Source organism: Pholcus phalangioides, unplaced genomic scaffold (genome assembly GCF_987345545.1).
Source record: "Pholcus phalangioides strain wild (caught in Gottingen) unplaced genomic scaffold, Ppha-v1.0 ptg000017l_1, whole genome shotgun sequence".
Classification (NCBI taxonomy): domain Eukaryota; kingdom Metazoa; phylum Arthropoda; class Arachnida; order Araneae; family Pholcidae; genus Pholcus; species Pholcus phalangioides.
The window spans coordinates 67,008,222-67,031,018 of NW_028301610.1; the positions used below are offsets into that span (position 1 = coordinate 67,008,222).

Here is a 22,797-nt window from a genome sequence, read left to right on the forward strand (position 1 = left end):
TATGAGTTAGGATTCAGAGGGGCAGAGCTGATGACGAAATTTTGCTGACAAGGGGGGGGGGGAGGGGGGTCAAAAATGGCTAAAACTTTGCTTACGTAATACTTGAACGGCCCCCAAGCATCGCTCTACACATGAGTGGTAAGGAAAAAATAAAAATCAGTCCCTACAGAGAGGCAGGTGTAGGACTTGTGAAAAAGCGCAGTGTTTATGTAACTCTCATATGGTGTTTTTTTCGAGTTCTAAAAAACTTGATTTTTGGACTTCTCAAACTAACGATTCAATTGTCACCCGTAGTTTTAGCTTAAGAAAACAAAGCACGAAATCAGGCTGTAATATTTGCCTGAGAGAATATCGACAGTTGTGAATTTACTGAAGTGAAACTTCTTTAGCTAGAGGAGTGAATCTTCAAATCCGCCATAAAGAGTGAAACGGAAATGACGTAAGATTTCTTTTCCCTCAAAAACAATTCTACAGATGAAATTACGTTAGGTTGGTGAGGAGGAAGTGGTATATATGGTCTTCAAGTTGTATACGGTTTGAAGCGAAAAGAAATGTTGGTTGGTGTTAAGGTTCTATTTATCGTTGCAAGCACTATATGCAGAATACTGTATCCACAAAAAAAAAGAGAAAACGAACGAAACAAAAATTAATGAAAATTTGAAATTAATTTAAGAAATAACTTTAGAACTAACGAAAATTTTTACTGATTGAAAGTAATTATAAATGAAAGTTATTATAACTGATTGAAAGTTATTATAACTGATTGAAAGTTATTATAACTGATTGAAAGTTATTATAACTGATTGAAAGTTATTATAACTGATTGAAAGTTATTATAACTGATTTATAAATTCTTTCATCAGATTTAAATTACCGTTTATTCTGAAGTCCAAAATAATTGAATAAATTATAAAAAATAAATAACCTAATATTATTTATCTGCAAATAAAAATAATGAGAAAAAGCTTTAGAATTAATAAAATTGAATGCGTCAAACGTCCATTCGACCCGTATTAGCTCCATAAATTTGAATCAAAAGTATTTTGTGTGTCCAATTTCAGCTAGCACAAACCAACCAGTTTTATGACTTATACGCTTCGATAAATCCTGTAAAAAACAGATGTGAGGCGAGGTGAATCGGTCATGTCAAATCAGACTTAACAACTTAGAAGTTTCACTTCCATCACGCGAGATTTTCACACATATTTTTATTACGTATGATCCCCGTTTTTTGCAAAAAAAAAAGACAATAATGTCAAATAGCACTTACCATGGCAGATCCTTTTGCAAAATCTCGTAAAATCCAGTGGTGCTTATTTTCAGTATCAATAGGATGCACACAAAATATTCACTCAAACAACGGAATGTCAAAACACCGCACACGCACGCACACACAAACACAATAAGTCTTTGGTGTAATCTTTTAGGCGAGCGTTTCTTTTCTTATGCGACCAGTCACTAAATCAACTATTGCACGATCATCTAGAAACTTTTTTTTAGCAGAGCAGAGCCAAGAGCGCGTTGAGTCACGATGGGGGGATTGTTGTTTGACCAAAAAAACCACAGCCACACCGACGAAAAAAAATAAGTAAAAATAAAAAAAAATTGTTCATCATGCAAGGGCAAGGAAACAAAGCTATATTTCTCTCGCCTTGAGTAAATAATAATAAAAAAAAAAGATCAAAAGAGTAAAGAAAAAGCTTAAAATTTCGCAACAATCGACAGAGACTACGGAAAAGGAAGGAAAACACAGAAGAAAAGGTGAAAACTAGCCTCTCTAGCTGCTTCCTGGTTACGTATTCAGGCGATATTGCGCCTCGTTTCTATTTACTTTTAAATCATGCCGCGAACGCATTCGTTTGGTTTCGGTTGAGGTTTCGGTCATCGATTGTTGAGCAACGACGTCTACCACTCATCGGGAGATGATAATGACGCTTGCTTGCATTGCAGCCTGATTGCTCATCGTCCTTTCAATCACATTTAAAAAAAAGGCGCTACCATCTCTCTTTCATATCTCGAATGACATTCCTACTTGACTCTCTTTCCCCCGAGTAAGTTATCTTTATTTTACTAACGGTAAAGACAAATTATACCATCCCAGTCATGTCAAGTGAAAGGTTCGAGATAAAATTACGATCGCGAAAAGTAAAAAAAAAGTACATTCTTACGAGCCTTTACGAATATGGCTCGATTTGAGAATAATGCGGTTTACGAACAATACAAAATGATTCGGTTAACGAAATAAAACTAGTCTTGATTTATGAACAAACGAAGCCGGAGAAAAGCAAGCCTTACAAACGTACAAAACGGGCTAAAAATCCGGAATTTTTTTATTTGACATAAGAGAGAGTTGGTTTAATAATTAAATTTCAACAGAGTAAAGCTCCCACCTCCAAATATGACTTCTGTTCTCCATCCCATGGATCAGCGAGTTTTTAAGGCCGGTATTACACTATAAAAGTTTGATAAAAGTTCGTTTATAAAACTTGAAAAATGAAACCAATAAGAGACCATACCGGTTGCCTCGAATGTAACCTATCATATTTATTGGCTGGATTTTCTACGTTTTATAATGGATTTTATCAAACTTTTATAGTATTATACCGACCTAAGGCCGGGATTACACAGTAAAAGTTTGATAAAAATTATTTTATAAAACTTGAAAAATGCAGCCAATAAAATCACCGGTTGCATTTTCTAGAATGTAACCAATAACCTTATTGGTTAGATTTTTCAAGTTTTATAAAATGACTTACAAAACTTTTATAGTGTAATATCGGCCTTAGGCAAGGGTTGCACTATAAAAGTTTTATAAAAATTATTTCATAAAACTTGTCAAACACAACCAATAAGGTGATCGATTGCATTTACTAGAATGTTACCAATGCTCTTATTGGTAACACATTCTTCAACTTTTATCAAACTTTTATAGTGTAATGCCGGCCTAAGATTTTAGATGACAACAAACATGGCCCTGTCATAATTTTTATTTCATTCATATCTATGGTTATTTTTTCAGTGTCAGTTTAATGATTTTCATTGGTTTCAACGTTATATATGCATTAGGGTGGGTCACCGTTCCATGTAAACAATTTTTTTTTTTAATTTCTATCCGGCACAGCAAGAAAAGGGTGCCAAATGATGTCTTTAGCTCACATATAAATTTTTTTAAGAATGGGTTATCATCTTATACCTCCGGATTGACTATGAAGAATGCATATTTTGAAAGAAAAACAATTTTTTTTGATGATTTGTCAAAGAAAGGTTTTAAAATAAATTTTTAATGTGTGTCTATAAAACAAATACAAATCGCATGGGTAACATTTATTTATTACAAGAAAAAAGTTAAAAGTGGCATTTATATTATCATCATCATATTTCAAATAGCGCAAAAATCCTTCTTACTACTGAATTTCGGCAAAGCGGTTTCGAGACTTACTAACCGAAACGGCGACCCGGTCCATATTCCGAAGAATTTCTAACCGACGAGGTAAAAGAGAGTATGACAGTGGATCAGATATATTCTACTTCTGCCAGTCAATGAGATTGATGCAAGATGATACAACAAATTTTACAATAGTAAGTTGAAACAGTCGGAATCTATTTTTCTGAATGCGGCGGGCTGCTGGTTCATGGATGTGCTGTTCAGAGTCGGTCAGCATTGCGATCAAGAATTTTCAGGGTGTGCGAAGTACGTGTTTCTTTGAGAATTACGGGATATATTTTGCCTTTCAGTTCTGCGGGCAAATACCTAGTTGTAGCGATGAGCTTGAACAGGTGCTGTGTTCCATCTTTACAGGAAGGGTGAGTTTTCATAGCGAACCAAGTTGGAGCGTAAAACTTGCCGACACATACATTGCTAGAATTATTAAATTTTCAGAAGGAGATTCCATCAAAACGTACAAATGTAGAATTCGATTAGCACGAATTAGCTATAGGGCATGAGACATTTTGCCTGACGATTTGTTGATCATTTTAATCATTTTTGTCACACCATGGTCATTTTTCTGCACACGATGGCTAATTAGACCGGGACCTACAATTTATTGCACATTCTGAATGGCAGGCTTGTTTTTTATACTCATCGAGAGGTTGGTGCGCTAACCCCTCGATGAAGGACTCCCTGCGGTAGCAATCTTTTTCTGCGGTCATATCACCGTTTTTGTTGTACCCCTGTGTCAGGAAAGTTTTATGACAAGGACGAACCGGGTATCGAACTCGTGACACCCCTAAACATTCTTTGGTTTTTAGGCGAGTATCTTATCGACCTGGGCTACTGCGCCCCCTGGCGATTTGTTTGCTAAATCCTTAGGCCTTTTGAAACTCCTCAGACTATTCTATACAAATATGTTTGGCATGTGCTAATACCTTGAATAGAAAACTTGGATAACTCTGTTGAAATAACTTGAAATGAAGCACAATTTTTTTTTCACATATTTCTACATCTGCAGATTCTCCCTGAAAATGTTTTGGGTCCCGATGTGCTGCCGTCAATATGTAGAAACAAGTGAATTACGGAATAATTATCCTTTTAATTCCAAATTACGGAAGGGTAATTCGTTCATATGCAGTAAACAGATAATCCACCACAACGGCTTATCTAACCTTTTTTCAAGCAGACGTATGACATCTCCATACTTACCAACGTTCACATTAGTTCCACGTCACACCCAACTGCCACTAAAGACTCACTCCATAGATATTTATGATTCCAAGAAGTCGAAAATTGCTTGTTCTATGCATTCAGATGCGCCAGAAGCTGGTGCTTCGACGATGGTTCCATTATCAGTGGAATGCAGGGTGATTATAAAAAAACTATCCCGACATATGGGCCCTAACTATCATACCATTCACAGAATAGAATGAAATTTTGGCATAAGGTATTTTGATGTATGCGCTCAAGAATGATATGGAAAACAACAGTGTCACTCTAACAGTTACGGTTACAGTGAGAAAATTTCGAAAATATCAAATGGCAACACTAAGTTTTTTGTATTGCAATGCGATCGACTGAAAAACACTAAATAACGTTGGAATGGCACCTGTAGCACGAAAATCCCCGGAGCTAGGCAAGGAAAAAGTAAAAAGGACTTTGCCGTGCACCAGAGCATTAATGTTCGTTTCATTCGTCACACCGTTTCTTCGGCTGAGATCCCAGCCTGATTAGTCCTCCACAAGGTCATGTGGAAAATTTGTGAAACACAATAAAATGCTTTATTTTATGCTGCTTCTCTGTCCTTATTGGTTGTCCTCACTTTTAGCCTATCTATCGCCGGTGATTTTCATGCTACAGTTGCCGTTCCTTATGCCAAAATTTCATTCAGTTTCTGTGAATGGTATGATAGTTAGGGGCCCATATGTTGGGATAGTTTTTTTATAATCACCCCGTATATTCTCTTCAAGAATGCTCTGTCTACGCATTTTTCTGTCCTTTTCTGATGTATATAATTAAAGTTTTATCCTTCCGTCTGTCAAAGTATAAAGCAGTTATTTCTAGAATTTTGGTCGCTCGTTGGTCGATTAGGAAGCTTTTCTCTCTCTTTGACAAGTACATTTTGTATTTGGGGCAAATGCACTCTACAATGTTCTTACACTTGCAGAATGAAATAAATGTCAATCAATAAATTTACGGCAAAACTCTTCTAATTGCTTCTTCGGTATTTTAGGGTGTGATTTTAAAAGATTTTTGTATTTCATACACGATAGGCATTTAACATCGCTTTCACTCGTTTATGTTGGACAGAAGAAATAGACGCTCTTGACCATATTTTTCAATTTTTGCTCCGACAATGCCCTCTAGTTCTTTATACGTGGGCTCTTTATTAGTTTCATTATCACGTTTTATCTAATGAAGGTTCCACTCATTGAACTTCATAACATCTTCACAGGTTGGTAATATATTGCAATTTAATGTCACTTGAATCATGAAATAACAGACATTTCCACTTTGAACGAGTAGGATCCATGATGAAAATGGCACAGGCGAGCTCAACACAACCTCGTCTTATTTCAGCCGGAGTTATACTGGGAAGCATGAGCACGCGTAGGGTCTTTCTAGACTCTCCCCCACTCTACCCCTCTAAACTACAACGTGACGAATTGTCTATGTTTGAAGAAAGTAACGTATTGGTCAAAACCTTAAATGAAACCTACCTTGAAAAAAACAATTGAAAAATATCGAAAAAATTCAAAAAATCAATATCAATCCGGAAGCAGTTACACTAATCAGAATGTAAAAAAAAAAATCACATGCGTGTGTTATTTTGAAACCATTTAGCACCTTTTTATCGCTGTGCCCCTTGGAAAATGTTAATTTAATTTTTTTGACCCACCCTAATATGCATGGGAGCTGTAAAAATCCGCACTAGAAATTTTCGGGGTCTCAGCAACGGATTAATTCATTTCTACATTGACTAATATGGGAGAAATTGTTTCGGTTTGCGAATAATTTGGTTTACGAATAGACATCAGGAACGCATTAAGTTCGTAAACCGAGGATTGACTATAATTTAGCAGTGGTACAGATTCCTATCCCAGTCATGTCAAGTGAAAGGTACAACGAGATTAAAATTACGATCGAATTGTAAAAAAAACAGTGAAATGTGGTCCCATAACGGTCTAGGGCCCTTACCAGACGCGGAGCACGGTGCGAAAATGATAATGGGCCAGGGGAGTCTTAAGATTTTGGGATCCCGGAAATGATTAGGACCCCACTTTTGCTCTAATTTCATAAACTTTGCGGAGGAGGAGTATCGACATCCAAAAATTCATTGTGGCAACATCATAATCATGCAAATGAAACTGACGTCATGTTAGCGGATCTACAAAAGGCGATAATATGTGCCGATCCTGTTTTGCTCTTGTTCTTTATCTCACTCACGATGTACTAAATTGTTCCTGTTCATGTTATCGGCCGATTAAAAAAATGTTATAGAAAATATTTATTTAGTTTCGTGTTGATTTCGCGCAACCATATTCATTCTCTCTCATTATTACACAATGTACAGGGAATGCTGAAAAGTATCTATACAAAAAAATTAACACACAATAAAATGCTAATTAACAGAAAAATTAATTTCGAATTGATGAAAATTAGAACGGAAGATAATTTTAAATTAATGAAAAAAAAGGAATTTTAAACTACAAAACCATACATGCACCTCATCCACATTCCTCCCCGAAACTTCTAACGAATTAGTACATGTTAGAATGTACGTGTAGTGAACCCAGGTTTGTTTCTGTGTAATGCTGATTATGAGTAGTGCCACTATCTATCATCAGCTTTTCTATAAATGAGGGATGAACCACAACTCGAAGTTGGGAACCACAGAAAACCAACTTCAGCCGACCACCACTATGGCAATGGCGGTGTTCGAACCTCGAAATGCGAGTCCGTCACTATGACCACTCGACCACCACAACGACCCATGCAAATTACTGAACAACCAATTGCGAATGCTTACATTACATGATTCGCGCACTAATGTATATTTAAGGTTTAAAGGTACTTAAATTAAAAATAACATGCAACCAAGCCGAACAGTTTGCTTTTACCATCTCACCAGCGTAACTAAAAGCAAACTGTTCAGCGGCGTAACTAAAAAGCATACGGATGGACAGTTGCTTCTAGTTACGCTAGTGAGATGGTATAGGCTGGGTTTTGTTTGGGATGCCACACTGATCACAGTATAATCACGAGACTTTTTGTGATGGAACTACGCAGTAGAAAGGTATTTTTATTGTGTTCTTGAGCTATTCATGACACCTTGTGCCATATCATAGGTTCACACTTTCTCTAGTTGAACGATAATTCTTTCCCAAATGAAGTGTAGTTCGACAACCCAGAACAACAAAACTCTTTAATTGCAGAGACCCTGTACACATAAATTTAGACAAACTTTCACATAACAAACGAAATCTTTTGAAAAGTGGAAAACAATTCTTTAGGAAGCAGCATAAAATAATTCTCTCAGAGGTGATTAAAGATAGATTAATGACGAAATAAAGACTCAGTAAGAAATTGCATTCATCTGATTTACAAATTAAGAAGTCATTTCTAGGATTTTTACACCATAACCTGTCTTTATATGTATATATTATATTCACATTACGTTTTCTAGAACCTGAACGGGGAATTAAGACAAAAAAAAAAAGACAGTTTTCGCCTTTGGTTGACTTATGTTTGCTAAGAGTAAACTGTCTCAATCCACACTACGTCGAATTAGAAAAAAAAATCTTGTTGACAAACACAATCACAACTACCGTATATTTTATATACTTATTTTTTCCCTTCTATTCACTCGACAACCACAAATTACCCCAAAAAAAATGATCATTTTGGTTTTCCTCATCGTTCAAGATTACTCTCTAGTGAGATTTCTTAAAATTCGTGAAACGTCGGCAAATGAATCAGATAATGAGTCGTGACTCACCAGTATATGTAATGTACAATATGTCCCCAATAAAAAAATATTAAACAATCCGATTTGAATAATGTGGCTTTCGTTAAAAGCGTGGATTGCCGACACTCACTAATGGACAATATTTGAACCTCGTACGGTACAGCAAGCGATGCAGCATGTTACTCAACACGGATTAGTTAAAAACCTGAATTTCAAGTTTTTTAACAAACCCGTGTCGAGTTGCATGCTGCATCGCTTGCAGTATTGAGCCAGTGTGCACCCTGCCTCAATATAAACGACGCTAAGGAAGACTAGACAATCTAACACGGTGTGTCCCAACGTGGGCAATATTACCCCCGAGAGGTGGTGGAATGGTCTAGAGGGGCGGTGGAAAAAAGCTTTGGGTTTAGTATAGGATTCTATGAGTTGAGGGCGATGAGAAGAGAAATCTTTTGAAGCTGGGCGCGATGGAAAAAAAGTCTGAGGAAACTATGATCTAACATGTATAATGGAAGGGACGCGAACATCCAAAAACTATATTAGCATCTAATAAGCGTATCGGTTACATTCCAGCGAATGTAAGCAATAGGATTATTGGTTGTTTTCAAGTATTGTAAAAGATTTTTTACCAAACTTCTATAATGTAATCCGGGCCTAACAGATTCAATATATTAGGCCGGGATTTACACTTTTATAAAAGAACTTTTCTAAAACTTTTATAGTGTAATGCCGGCCTTAGACATGAAGGTCCACCCTTACTAAACACCGGGGCTTGATGGATGCAAAAATAATCAACACATAACACATAAACAACACATTTCAATAGAAAAAGGCAAATAATAATTATAATAAAGTTCCAATAATAAGTATAATATAAAAAAATATGTACATACAATGCAAGGAGGAAAAAAAAACATGTCAAAAAAGCACATAAGAACTTCCACACGTGAGGAAGCGAAAAAGAGGAGAATTCTCCAACACGTTAGTTCGGTATGGTGGGATTTCGGTTACGCGAAGATTGATGTTTTTACAGTGAAAACTGATTTGCGCGGAAATGTCTGGTGCATCGAAGTCGAAATGCAGAATTTTCACAAAAAAGGTGATCAATGCATTCTGACGGCGGACTTGAGTGACTCATAGTGAAAAGTAGATCTGAGTATGTCTGTAGGAATTCGAATATCAAAAATTTGAAATTTCTTGAAATAAACAAAGCGCAAAAGCCTATTTTGTGTGCTTTCAATCCTAATGGTATTGAAAGAGTAATATGGATTCCAGATTATGGAACAATATTCCAGAACTAATCGAATATATGAATTGTACAGAAGCAGAAAGTTTTCTGCATTTTGAAAAAATTTGCTGTTGCGAATTATATGAAACCGATATTTCTCGATGCTTTTGAAACAATGCCATTAATATGCTGGTTGAAATTAAAAGTCCCATGAAAAGTTACACCAAGGTCTTTCATGTACTCCACTCTGTCGAGCGTTTGACCATCCGACAGTATTATAATCCAGTATTATAATCATACAAGAGGATAGGGCTATGTTTCTTACTTAAAGACATGCATTTGCACTTGGGAATATTTAGATTTAACTTATTGATATTACACCATACGAACTGAGTACTTTGACAGAAGTTTGTAGCGTCTCAGCGTCTTCTGTATTATTTATGACTTTGAAAATTTTGACATCATCAGCATATATCAAACAATTAGCATCTACGTGATTTTCTAAATCATTGATGAATAAAATAAAAATATTACGAATAATTTTCTCCATTTTCTTTATACAGTAGAAATTCCCGCAACGGGCATGAAAAATTGGGGGGGGGGGGAAACATTGATTCCCCAGGCATATTTATTTTTCACGAAAAAGTGTCATAAAGAACTTTTTTTGTTAACTTTTCAAGGTCTTGGTGTTGTTTAAAACAGGGTTGGCAGGTTTTTGACGGTTTTAATTGTGGTTTAAATTGTCACGTCAAAAACCCTCCGTCAAAAGTCTCAAATATTGCTTTTAAATATAAAAATTCCGGTTGAAAAATACACACACACACATTGATTGCATGTATTGTCCATTCTCGTCTTCGCCGTGGTTGGGAACGGACGTGCTTTTATCGCGCTCCGCTCACCGACGAATAGAAGAAGTTTTATCCGAAACCGTTGCCGGGGGATTACCGAAGGATTATCCGTCACGTTAGTGCGCCATTTTGCGTCTTTCTTTGTGTTTTTCCTCGTTCTCGCGAGAGTTTTACTTAGCGTGTTGTTTATTTTTGGGTCATATTCTGCGGTGTTCTCTTTTTTTTTTAGCACACGCTGGATTCCGAGATAAGTGGTTTTTTTTATTATATTGCTCTCAATTTTTTTTTAATTTTCGTTGTGTATTTTCGATCGACTTAAATTTTTTTTTCCTCGTTCGCATTGCGGTAACTCACCTCGATAACTTGCGGACTAGAAGCCAGCATCAATTTTATTGGGTTGAGTTCACTCGCTCCGGTGGATTTGATGAAAATATACAAAATATAAATATCGTGTGGGGGAATATATACAATTAGGGATTCCCGTACCATCTCGCTTAGCACCTTACTCGGTGAGCAACATGAATATGACAATATGAGTACGTACGTGAGTTGTGGACATGAAATGTATGAAGAACTTTAATAGAGGAAAGAGAAATACACATATATATAACTGCTAGGCCGAGTCGTCTCGCTCTAAACCTATTTTGGTGAGCAATGTAGGTTTAGTTTAAATGTGGGATTGTCTGGAGAGCCTTAGCTATATATATAAGAATTAGCTTCGGTCTTGTTGTTTTGGTTGACTCGCTCTGGCTGGTTATATTTATTAAGGAAAATAAATGAATATATATAGTTGAATCCCGTTTTAACGAATACCGTTATAGCGAACACTTTTCTAATCCCTCAGATAGGTTTGCATAGAAACAATGCAAAGACCTCGAATTCCTTTGTAACGACATTTCGTTTTAACGAAGTGATTTCTCCAGTCTCTTGGAGTTCGTTATAACGGGGTTCGACTGTATATAAAGTAAAACTACATGTGGTTATTATGAAACCATTCGTGTCGTCCCGCCTAGCACCCTAGCTAGAATAGCTGCATGAAAGACATTTGCGGTTATCACATTTACATCATTGTGACGGAAATGTCGTAAAAATTCTTGTTCGGGTCCCGTTAGTACATGCTATATCTTGTACATGTAATGGTTATTAGTAGTGGCAGTCATGTGGATGTGATTTGTGTTGTTTTATCTATTTCTGTTTTTCCCTTATATATATATTTTTTTTTTTTCAAAACTTAAAAATAATATTTTATAAATCTGGTGGACAGATTTTTTGTTTTTCGTTGGCGTGTATATATTTGACAAAGCTTGTAATCCTTGCTGCTGTGTTTTTGTTTTTGATTATTTGAGTGAACCATTGTTTTCTATTGTTTTCGAAGTTATTTGTACATGTATATATGCTTTGTTAATTTGCACTCTGTGGCATAGTGAACTGGAGTACTCACCATACCGCAAGCACATTTGTCTGTTCGGCGGTGCTATGTTATATAAAGAATAAATGCTTAATATGACTAATATGACTGTAAAATAATTTTCTGGTCTCTGCAGAATTATTTTGTACAGTATATGTGTATATCATGTAAAGTACACAATTTGAATAGAGCATAACATAAAAGCTGAAGGAGAAAAATTATCGAACGTTTGATATTCTTCAATTCAAGATGATTCTTGACCTTCCAAAATTTCTTCAATTGCTTATATTTGTATATTGATATAAGCCATCTGCTGTACTCTTTTCATAAGAGATAGGTGTTTAAAAAGTCATGTTATGCCATATATGTAATGTTGATTTCTACTATTACAGTCAAACCTAGATATCACGATACTCTGCGGACCAAAAAGAAATACTGTTGTAGTGGGATCATCACACAATATATCGAGAGGCAGCAGTTTAACATGAGAGCATAGACATTACCAAACAAGACTTGAAAAAATATTGTTGAGGGATTTATTGTTATATCGAGTATTGGTGTATATATATGTAGCGAGGTTTCACTGTATTAAATTATTTAGATAATCACCGATGGTTAAAACGATAACGTTATTGTGCTAACCATTAGAATATATGTCTAGTAATCAAAATATTAAATTGGAGGACTAAAAGGTTTTAACTTGACAGTGCTGATTGCATATGATGCTTAAGAAGTTCCGTAAGTTATTCTTAGTGCAAAAGTAAGAATAACTGAGTTTGACTATGATATGGTATATTTACTAGCATTTGTAATGCAACGGTTTTCCAATTGAAGCTGTATCTAAACGTGCAAAACAATGCTTTGGGTATCAAGGCCTGCCAGCTCTGCTTTGGTTGAAAATAATCCTTAAAACTCAGGATTTAGATTTTACTAATTTCTTACCCAGGACAACCTGAGCTAATAAATTTTTAGGTGAGAATAAATGAGTTAAATTACTATGTGTTAACAGATGTTGCGAGAGAATTTTTAGTATGGAATAAAATTTCGGGCAGATCAGAAAGTTTTAAATAAGAAAATATTTTTTCTCAGTAATTTACAAATCAAAATATAAAACACTTTAATCTACATAAAAGTAAGCTTTTTGCGTTATTTAACATATCTATCACACAGGTTAAAAAACTATTTGACAACATCGACAATAAGTTTTTGACTGTTTTAATACTGAGTTAGTTTCTGAGGTCAAAAACCTAACACACTCTGATCCCCTATCATACATATTTTGAATAAACAGCTCTATTTTGCTTAGTGAATTGAATACAGGTACCTCAATTACGCTATTGAAGCAAGAATTTTTTCCCATTACACACACACATATACACAATTTTCCTAAATTTACTTTAGGTAATTTACAGATTGATTTTGTGTGAATTTGATTTTATCATAATACATTCATGTCTTTTCGAAGATACTTTTTTACTAGTGCGGCTTCATAACCGAATGCAAATATATAACAAACATTTCCTCTTTCAAATACTTCAACAATCATAGGTATTTCCAAATAATGTGTAAGTGGCCATTTAAGTATTACGTAAGCAGATTTTTAGCCATTTTTGACCCCCTCCTCCCCCTTGTCAGCAAAACACTGACCCCCCTCCCCCCCCCTTGTCAGCAAAATTTCGTCAGCAGCTTAGAATATTTATCTTCAAAAAGGGTGGTTGATGACGTAAGCAACCTTCAAACCCTCCACCCTTGTCATCAAAAGTCAGCAAATCCGGAACCCCCCCCCCCAATGCTGACGTAATACTTGAATGACCCCTAACGCCGACCTGAAAGAATTGTTCATTATGTCTGCAACGATCTAAACTAGTGATCGGCAAACAACAGACAGCTTAGAGCTTCTATCCGACAAGCCGCAGATTTTAAAATAATAATATAGATTCACAGAAATTAAAAAATATTCATTTGAGAGGGTGCTCTTTTTTCGTGTATGGAAAATGATTATTAGAATTTAAATGATGAGAAATTGATTCCAAAAACTTTTGCACATGGCAAAAAAGTGGAACACATATGCAATATATATAAACATGCATAAAGTTATTAAAATATACTTATTTATTTTTTTCACTGTTCTCTAAAGGATAAATTTTTTCATTTGCAATGAAACCGTAGCTGTCTCTTCAAAGTACACAACACATCCCAACACTTAATTAAGTATAAAAATTCCAATTATGAATCAATGTCCGAATATATCCAGCTCGCCAAATGTGTTTTTTGGTTTTTGGCCTGCTTTTAAAAAACGTTTTCTCATTACCGATTTAAACCACATAGAATATGAGAAGTCAAAGAATGTGCAGCTTTTCAAATGCTACGCCAAACATTACCCCGACATCCTGGGCAGGGCCCCCTAGGCTGGGATCTTTGGTAGGCCCTCAAGCAAGTTTTTATGGGACATTCTGTAGTGAATTTATAGCATCCAAAAAAAATGTAATTATCACGGGCCCCAGGGTTGGAGCCCTGTCAGCCCCACCCTTGTGGGGGCTATGACGCCAACCTTTACAACGGTTAGATTTTACTAAAAAGAAGAGGAGGAATGAAATCATCAACGGCACTAACATAGACTCCTTAAACCACAAACAAAAAGCAAACCCAATACCGCGAATAGAATTTCCACGACAGAGAATGCCGCTTAGCGGAAATGTGGACATGAACAAAGAAAATTGTAAATTTTCGAAATGAAAACCAACACTTACCGTGAGTTCATCAACAGCATTTACTCACATTCCACGACAACCAAAATTCTTTCATGCAGATAACAAAAAGAAACCAATATACATTTGCTAATAAATATATTATGTTTAATCAACATTCATTCGGGTTTTTGAAAACTAAAAAAAAACCCACTTGAAGAATTGATGCCACTTATGAGAAAATCTCTTTCTGTGTTTCTGTCTCAAATGAATACATACATAATATTTCAAACTTACCTCTAGAAGAAGAAAAATGGTTCTTTTTCCTTTTTTTTCACATGAAACCAAACCATGACATTAAATAGATCCATAAAAGAATTGCACTTACTTTGTTTTTCCTCAAGAATACGAGTTTCCCTTTAGCACGTGATACTTTAATTTTAAACAGATAGTTTTAATTGGTCACCAAAAAAAAAAGCAATTTCACAAAAAAATGAAATAGTAAACGATTGTGCTCTTTGACAGTAAAACACCAATCTTCAACGGAATCTCAAGAGACCGAGATTTTTTCCGTTGAAGACAGATTTCAATAGAGGTTCAATTGACATAATATGTGTAAAATAGTGTAACGATTTTGTTTGTACTTGAATCGAAACAGAGTAAATAAAAGTAAAACTAAAGTAATGAATTGACTTATCTATACATATAAAATAACATGCCTTGACTGACTGATTGGCTCCTTTCACACGCTACGGATTTGCCCGACCGATCCTCCGCATGGAGATAATTGCTTTTTGCTTTATTACAGAGTAGCTCCACACGGCTGAATGTCCGTAGCGTGTGACATGCAGTTAGTCACCTAGGCCACTATGTTCTTGGAAACGGCACGGCAGCCGTGTGTTGTAGTGGCAGCACGACGGCAAGCGACTTCTCCTTACGGTGACTCATCGGTATCATGTGAAAGCCACCATCCAGTTGCTCACACCACTAATGGAATGTTTCCGTACGTCCGATCGTCCATACGAACGAATCCGTAGCGTGTGAAAGGCGGCGATTTATCATCGCCGAGCTGAAACCGCTGAATCTATATTTATGAAATTTGGTCGGTAGTTTTACTCCATGACGTAAAGAATTATGGAGTAAAACTACCGACCAAATTTCAAAAAGAAGGGTTTTTTTTAAAATTCGACCCCTAAGGGGGGGTCATAAGGTAGTTCAAAGGTTATATGGCGCAATCATGGCCGAGCCAAAACCACTGAAACTATAAATATGAAATGTGGTCGGTATTATATTTTACCAAGATATTATTAGTCAGTATATATTATATTTTATTATTAATCCACTAAGAGAGGATTTCTGAAAATTCAGCCCTGAAGGGAGTTCATGAGGCCTTCAAATGAGGGAATCATCGCCGAGTAATTTTCAGATAACCAACTCCACACGAGCGAAGCCGCGAGTAACAGCTAGTGCTCTATAAATTACTAATGCATTTATCAGTTAATACGATACATTATATATTAGAAGTGGTCAATATGCATGTATTACACCAGGAGTTCTCAATCTTTTTTCCCACCTGCGGTGTCTCTTACCCTAATCAACGCTTATCCGCGGCTCCTGAAAGCAGTTTAACAAAAAATCTCTTCGAAAAACCTTCGTCGGCGAGATCCCCTGTAATACACTGTATATAATGTAATGTTGAAATGGATACATGTATACAGGGTGTCCAGAAAAGAGCACTCCCAACTTTGAAAGTGAATGTCTTAAAAACTGAATGTCTTTAATTCTTTGCATGTTTGTTGGAAAGCCTTTAAAATTTTAACTGACAGGGCTCCAACTCGGGAAGATTCTTATCATTTTTTTTTTGTTTTTTCTTGATATAAATTCATCATAAAGGGGGCCCGAAAAAGATCCCAACCTAGGGGTCCCTGCTCCAGAATGTAGGGGCCATGATGTAGAGATATCAAATAATTTTTGCGCTGGGTATCAAAATGTCTAATCTCGGCTCTGACTATAATGTTTTATTTGTCTCATTTTGTGTCTTTGTGAAAGAATAATTAATGTACTCACGTGTAATAGTTCGAGAACAACCAGCGACGTGTCTAAACTGTTGTATCCGCCCGAGATTTTTCACACTTTTTCTTAGATTCATCTTGACGGCCAAAAAAATTCAGCAGCTACACAAGACGGGCTGACTTTCAAATTTTTGCAGCTGTAATTATCGAAACAAACAAAATAATTCAATATCTCGTTCTGATAGAATTATAATACAGTATTTAACAATCAAATCGTCACGGGTTTCAACGCATGGCCCACCTCTACAAGCTCTTATACCTCGTTGGTAACAAATGTTTAGTATACTGAAGTGTTAGAAAAATTGGTACAGACGAGCGTTTGCAAATAGAAGATAAATTCAACCAATTAATGTAACTCGATGCGGTAAGCAGCGCCTATAGATGCTGTCCCAAATTGTTTGCGCAGCGGATATCTCTGTAACCGTTGCCTTTCGAAACATACTTGCAATTACAAAAAGTTTTAAAATGCCGTGCAGTTACTTAAAATCGTTACTTAAAATGGGGTGGTATACATGAAAAAAATAAAGAAATTAGCTTTTTATACAGTCCCCGTGTGCTCAAAAACCGAACTAGAAAGTTGTTGTCTTGTGTCTTCTGAGGCCAACAAAAAAAACCCCACAATTCTAAGTGCAATGTTCGCTGAGATATTCGAATTCGAAAAACGAAGGAAATTTTGGAAAAAACAGCGTTAAATGTGGAGAAACCGTTTTAAACTCATTTAACGCCGTTTTTTTTTTCAAATTTCCTCCGTTTTTCGAATTCGAATGTCTCAGTGAATATTGCACTCAGACATGTGGAATTTTTTTGTTGGCTTCGGAAGACACAGGGTAACAACTTTCTAATTCGGTTTTTGAGCACCGGGTATAAAAAGTTAATTAACTTATTTTTTAATGTATACCTCTCAAATAAATTTTCAGATTTTAAGTAACTGCATGGCATTTTTTAAAACTTTTTGAAATTGAAAGTATGTTTCGAAAGTCAACGGTTACAGAGATATCCACTGTGCAAACAATTTGGGACAGCATGATACAAGGCAAAATAGATCGGTTTTCTGCTGCTAAAATGGCAGGCTATCAAGATTTAAGTGGCTTTGAACGTGGTTAAGTAGTTGGCACTCGTGAGATGGATCACAGCGTTTCCGAGGTAAAGATGAAATTTGACTTTTTGCTCACAACCAGGGCAAGAGTGTACTTTAAATATAAAAAATCCGGAAAAACAACAAATGTCAAACAAAAGTGTGAGCGGAAAAAGACCCTGAAAGAACGGGATCGCCGATGGCTGACAAGAATCATTTCACGAGATAGACGTGCAACGCTGCGTCAAATCACCCAATGTTTGTAATTTTTCTTCTTCTTTCGATGTTGCCAATAAACTATAGAGCCCCGTTTACATATGCAATATTGCGGTAGCATTGGGAGTTCTAGCACCCGCTTGACGACTTTTTTCCTTCGTGAAGAAAAAAATAGAAAGCAGTCAACGGTGAAAATTCTTGAAGCGGGTTTTAAACCGTTTTTTCTATTTCCCATGTAAACGGGGCTTATAATGTACAAATTCTGGGGTTCCAGCCTGTACCAATAAATAAAAAATATCATTCACTGCCTCAAACAGATTTCAACAAGTGTCAGCATGTCAGCATGCTGTACAACGGTTCCTCCTTGATATGGGCCTTCGGCTCCGAAGGCCCACTCGAGTACCTTTGATGGCTTTCTTTCTTTTTTGGAAACCGACCACAACTCCGGTCTATCACCATGGGCAATTTACTATCTAGTAAGTTGTGCCAGAAGTGTGAATGTATGTGTACATAAGTCTGAGTGCGTATATAGTGTTGTCTGATTTTTCAGTGCTGTCATCTATATTTCAGAAGTGAAGTGTAACGATTGAATATTTGTACCATTGTAGGCCTATTGCTCTTCGAACGAGGAGATTGGCTCTCATTGGCGCCTCCACGTTGGGAACTACAGAAAACCAACTTCAGCCGACCACCACTGTGGTGACGGTGGGGTTCGAACCCGGGTTCTCGCTTTGTGTCCATCACTATGACCACTTGGCCACCACAGCGGCTATCTTTGATGACTGCAAGCACAAAATTATGCGACTCGCCAGCACCGTCATTGGACTGTTGACGACTGAAAATACGTTGCCTGGTCTGACGAGTGACATTTTCAGTCGTACCGGACTGATGGACGCGTACGAGTATAGAGAAAGCCCCATAAAAATACGGACCGCGCATGGCAACCGGAGACTGTCCAAGCCGGTAGAGGCTCTACCATGGTATGGGGCGTGTATAGTTGGCATGATGTTGGACCCCTAATAGGTCTTCAGACGACTCTGAATGGTGACCAGTACGTAAACGCATTCATGTCCTGTGTGTATTCCGACAGGTTTGGATAATTCCAACAGGAGAATGCGACACCACACACGTCGGAAGCTGCTACCGAGTGTGACTTTCTCACTCTTCTGATTCGAGCATCCTCCGTTAATAGTTTGGCCACTTAAATCTCCAGACATGAACGTTATTGAGCACATATGGAATACCTTGCAACGTGATGTACAAAATCACCTCGCACTATTATGGAATTGTGGACTACTTGAGAGAATCGTGGTGTGAATTGGCTTCAGGATACCTTCACACGCATTAGTGGAGTCGATGCTATGTCGTGTTGCAGCAGTTTTGAGTGCTCGTGACGGGGGGAGGTATACTAGTTTTTTTGGCACTTCAGTGTATATCTTGGTAGTACACGGGATTTTGCTTGACGAGATATCTCGTTTTCTTAAGAGCCTCTCATTTCAGCATTGAGAATACTTTGTACAGATACTTTGTAAAGTTGATTTCTCAATAGAACATTTTTCCCTATACACCTTAGTTTGCTCTAGCTGAAAATTAGAAGGAAAGCCTACTTCATTAAAAGAGGTTTCGCATTTTGGAGGGCATTTAATGGTTTATGTTGTGCCGCTTAAAGAGTTAAACAAAGAGAGAAGATTTTTTTGAGATTGTTCGTCAAAAGATTAAACACAGACTCAAGAGTGCCGAAGCTTTTTTGGTCTCCGGAAACTGCTCAGACCAAGATTAAAAGCCCGATCCCATGATATCAATCCATTATGTTAGACTCAAAAATGGGACACATAATTCTAAGATTTCTTTTCTCATCCGGAATTGTTGGTGTGGTAGGTGAATTTAAAATTATTTTATTGGCTTTATTGTGTGTTTTATTGCATGTTTTTTGACAGCCAAAATGAAATACGTATACACTTATTTTTGAAGGAATTATTGTTTTCTTTGGTATAATGTTTATTGCTATCGTACTATATATATATATATAGCATATGTATAATCGGCAACTCCGAATTTCGTTACTTTGAGGAAAAATATCATATACAATGGATCCCGCTTATAACGTTGTAAGCGGGAAAACGCTTAAACGGGAAATCTTGATGAGAATTGGAGTTGGGCCCACGAAAACAAGTCGTACTTAGCGGGAAAACCCTTTAAGTAGGAACGTTATAAGTAGAGCCCGTATTATATGCACTAAAAAAGTGGTAAAATATGCTCTAAAAATATGCAAATATGCACTTAAAAATGCAAAAATATGCACTTAAAAATGCAAAAATATGCACTTAATAATGCTAAAATAAGCATTTAAATACCTACGGCACTATTTCTATAAAAATGTAACACTTTGACATATCTCTAGAAATAGCCTTACAATAAAACGGTTAATATTCGTAAAATACTTTATAAATATGTATTTATTCACTAAATTTCACCTGCGAGGAAATAAATTCGATGTTATGAAAATATGAATAATATTTATTTGAAAAATTATAAAAAAAATTGAATGAGCTTAAACAAACCTTCAAAAATATGCACTTATACTGAAAATTCTTTGATTTTATGCATTTATATGCATCAATGCTAAAAAAGGCCAAAATATGCAAATGCATATAAACCGGGCTCTAGTTATGAGTGAGATTCACTGTAGTCCGCAGCGGCGTATAATCCACAAGTAAAAATTTCATTCATCAATAATGAAATCTTAAGGAATGGAAAGGGTTGATTGTCCTTTTTTTTTGTATAGAAAAATATCACTTCTATTCACATATCTATCTATACGCTATCTATAAATCTTTGAAACAATTAGTGTTCGCAAATTAAGTTTCGAATTTGTATTACTATTCCAACATTAAAAAAAACAAGTAACTGCAGGTATGATGCACCGGTATATAATCAACACCATGAAATTCCAATGTTCTTTTAATGCTTAATCCAAGAATTTTTTATACGTAAGAAAATACGGTAAAAACTTGTCTATGGTCTCTCACAGTCACGACATACGAACAAGAAAGTAACTTAGAAATTACAGCATGAATTCACTTCAAAAGTGATGATATCGAAGAGTAGTGATAAGTGCATAGATCATATACGTTTAGGTATTAAAAAAACATGATTTTTTTACTGCGTGAATACAAATGTGATGGCCACTTTTCTATATTCAATTTGATCCACAATATTTACTTAAAACAATTCGAAATCAGGAAAAAAAAAAGAAAACGATTCTTTGATAGAAGGAAAAGAACAATCTAGAGTTATAATATTCAAGCAAGGGTCATTCAAGTTTTTGGTTCAATGTCTTTGGAGCACGCGGAACTCTGTGTGAGGGAAATTGTTGATCTAAAGTCATTGCATCCAAGGTTGTAACTCGCTAAAATCTATCTCCATATTTCCCTTTAACGAGGAAAGGTCTCATATTTATGATTCAATATTGCAGAATATAATACTCAAAATTTGCGTACATCTAAAAGAAACAAAAAGAAAAATCATTGAAGGATTTATCATAATTTGAAGAGTAAAGAACCGTTTTCATTGATTACCACTCCTCTAACCGCAAGTAACAATGATGTCAATTAAATGCCATATGTTATACGGTATTACCAACTATTACCCGCTATTACCAACATTTCGTAAAGAACAGTAAATATTTAGCGCGACAAATTGCAAGAAAGAAAAAGCGGGCATTGTCGATTCGGTATGTTGCTCAATGCTTGCGTCAGAATAAAAGTCAACTCGTCGCTTCCTCTTGGAATTATTCATTGAAGAAACGAAAAAGTTAGCATTAGAAAGGAAGTAGTATGTATTACCAGGCTAGGAGCAAGACTCAGTTGTTGCAATTATACATTTAATGCCAATCATTTCAAACCCTTCATAACAGCATCATTTTCAACAATGATCTGGCATTCTAGAATTTAAGTACGTTAATATACGTACGCACGTATATTGCACGCAATTTACAGAAATCTCTTGTAGTTTCGGTTCGGTTAAATTCAGATTAGTTGGAGAAAATCACGAAATTTTTCCCCTTAGAAATGAATTGCTGAAATTAAAATTTTTAAACCATCACTAAAATAAAGTGAAAGAGCCAAATAATGGGAAAAAAATTAGAATCATAGAGACAATAATGAAAATTAAAACCTTAAATTTGATTTGATGATTGAGTTCTACTTAATGTAATGATATCGAGTCATAATGATGTCAATTTTCGCTTGACATGTTCAAAAATGATACAATGCATGTGGTTTTTTTTCTATTCTACACAGTAGTACCCCGCAATGAAACAGTTTGAATAAATATTAGATATTTATAGTTTTATGTACCGTTTTCCCCACATTAGCCACACCAGCTTTTTCAATATTAGTGCCAGGTTAATTCTAGGCATATCGGAAAAGCGAGGTTCAAAAACGATTTCAGAATACATTCAAAAGACCGATAATAATTCATATTTATTCATATTAAGAAGTGAACAGATAAGCGAATTAAGATTACAAAAACAGGTTTTCATTGAGAGAAGCAAACATGTTTGACATGGGAATTTGATAACGATAGTAAAAATTGAGCATTCACTTAATTGCTTTAGCTTAATTAACGTCAATCTAACGGGGAAAAAAAACTCGATACTGCATGTTCAGAGATTGAAGAAATATGCAGTTGCTTTCTTTCTATCATCATGTGACTAAGTTTTTTGGGCAAAGGCAAAAACACGTCGACGTATCTTGATTTTTACAAGGGATTCGATCGGGTCCAACATGGTTAAACGCATGAAGCGTGTTTTTTTTTACATGAGATTTACATTGGGTGGCACCTTGTTGAATTGGATAAC

At 35.9% G+C, this 22,797-nt stretch overlaps 1 protein-coding gene across 2 annotated transcripts in view; it reads right to left on the reverse strand.

The window, feature by feature from the left end:
- Positions 1-22,797, reverse strand: part of LOC149074664 (uncharacterized) — a 151,226-nt gene that overhangs the window by 66,730 nt on the left and 61,699 nt on the right. Inside the window, exon 2 of one of the 2 annotated variants that reach the window (XM_089247101.1) lies at positions 16,641-16,782. The exons of the other annotated variant lie outside the window; for it this stretch is intronic. The gene's annotated coding sequence lies outside the window, so the exon portion shown is untranslated. The remainder of the gene's footprint in view (positions 1-16,640; positions 16,783-22,797) is intronic. 2 annotated transcript variants of the gene reach the window in all.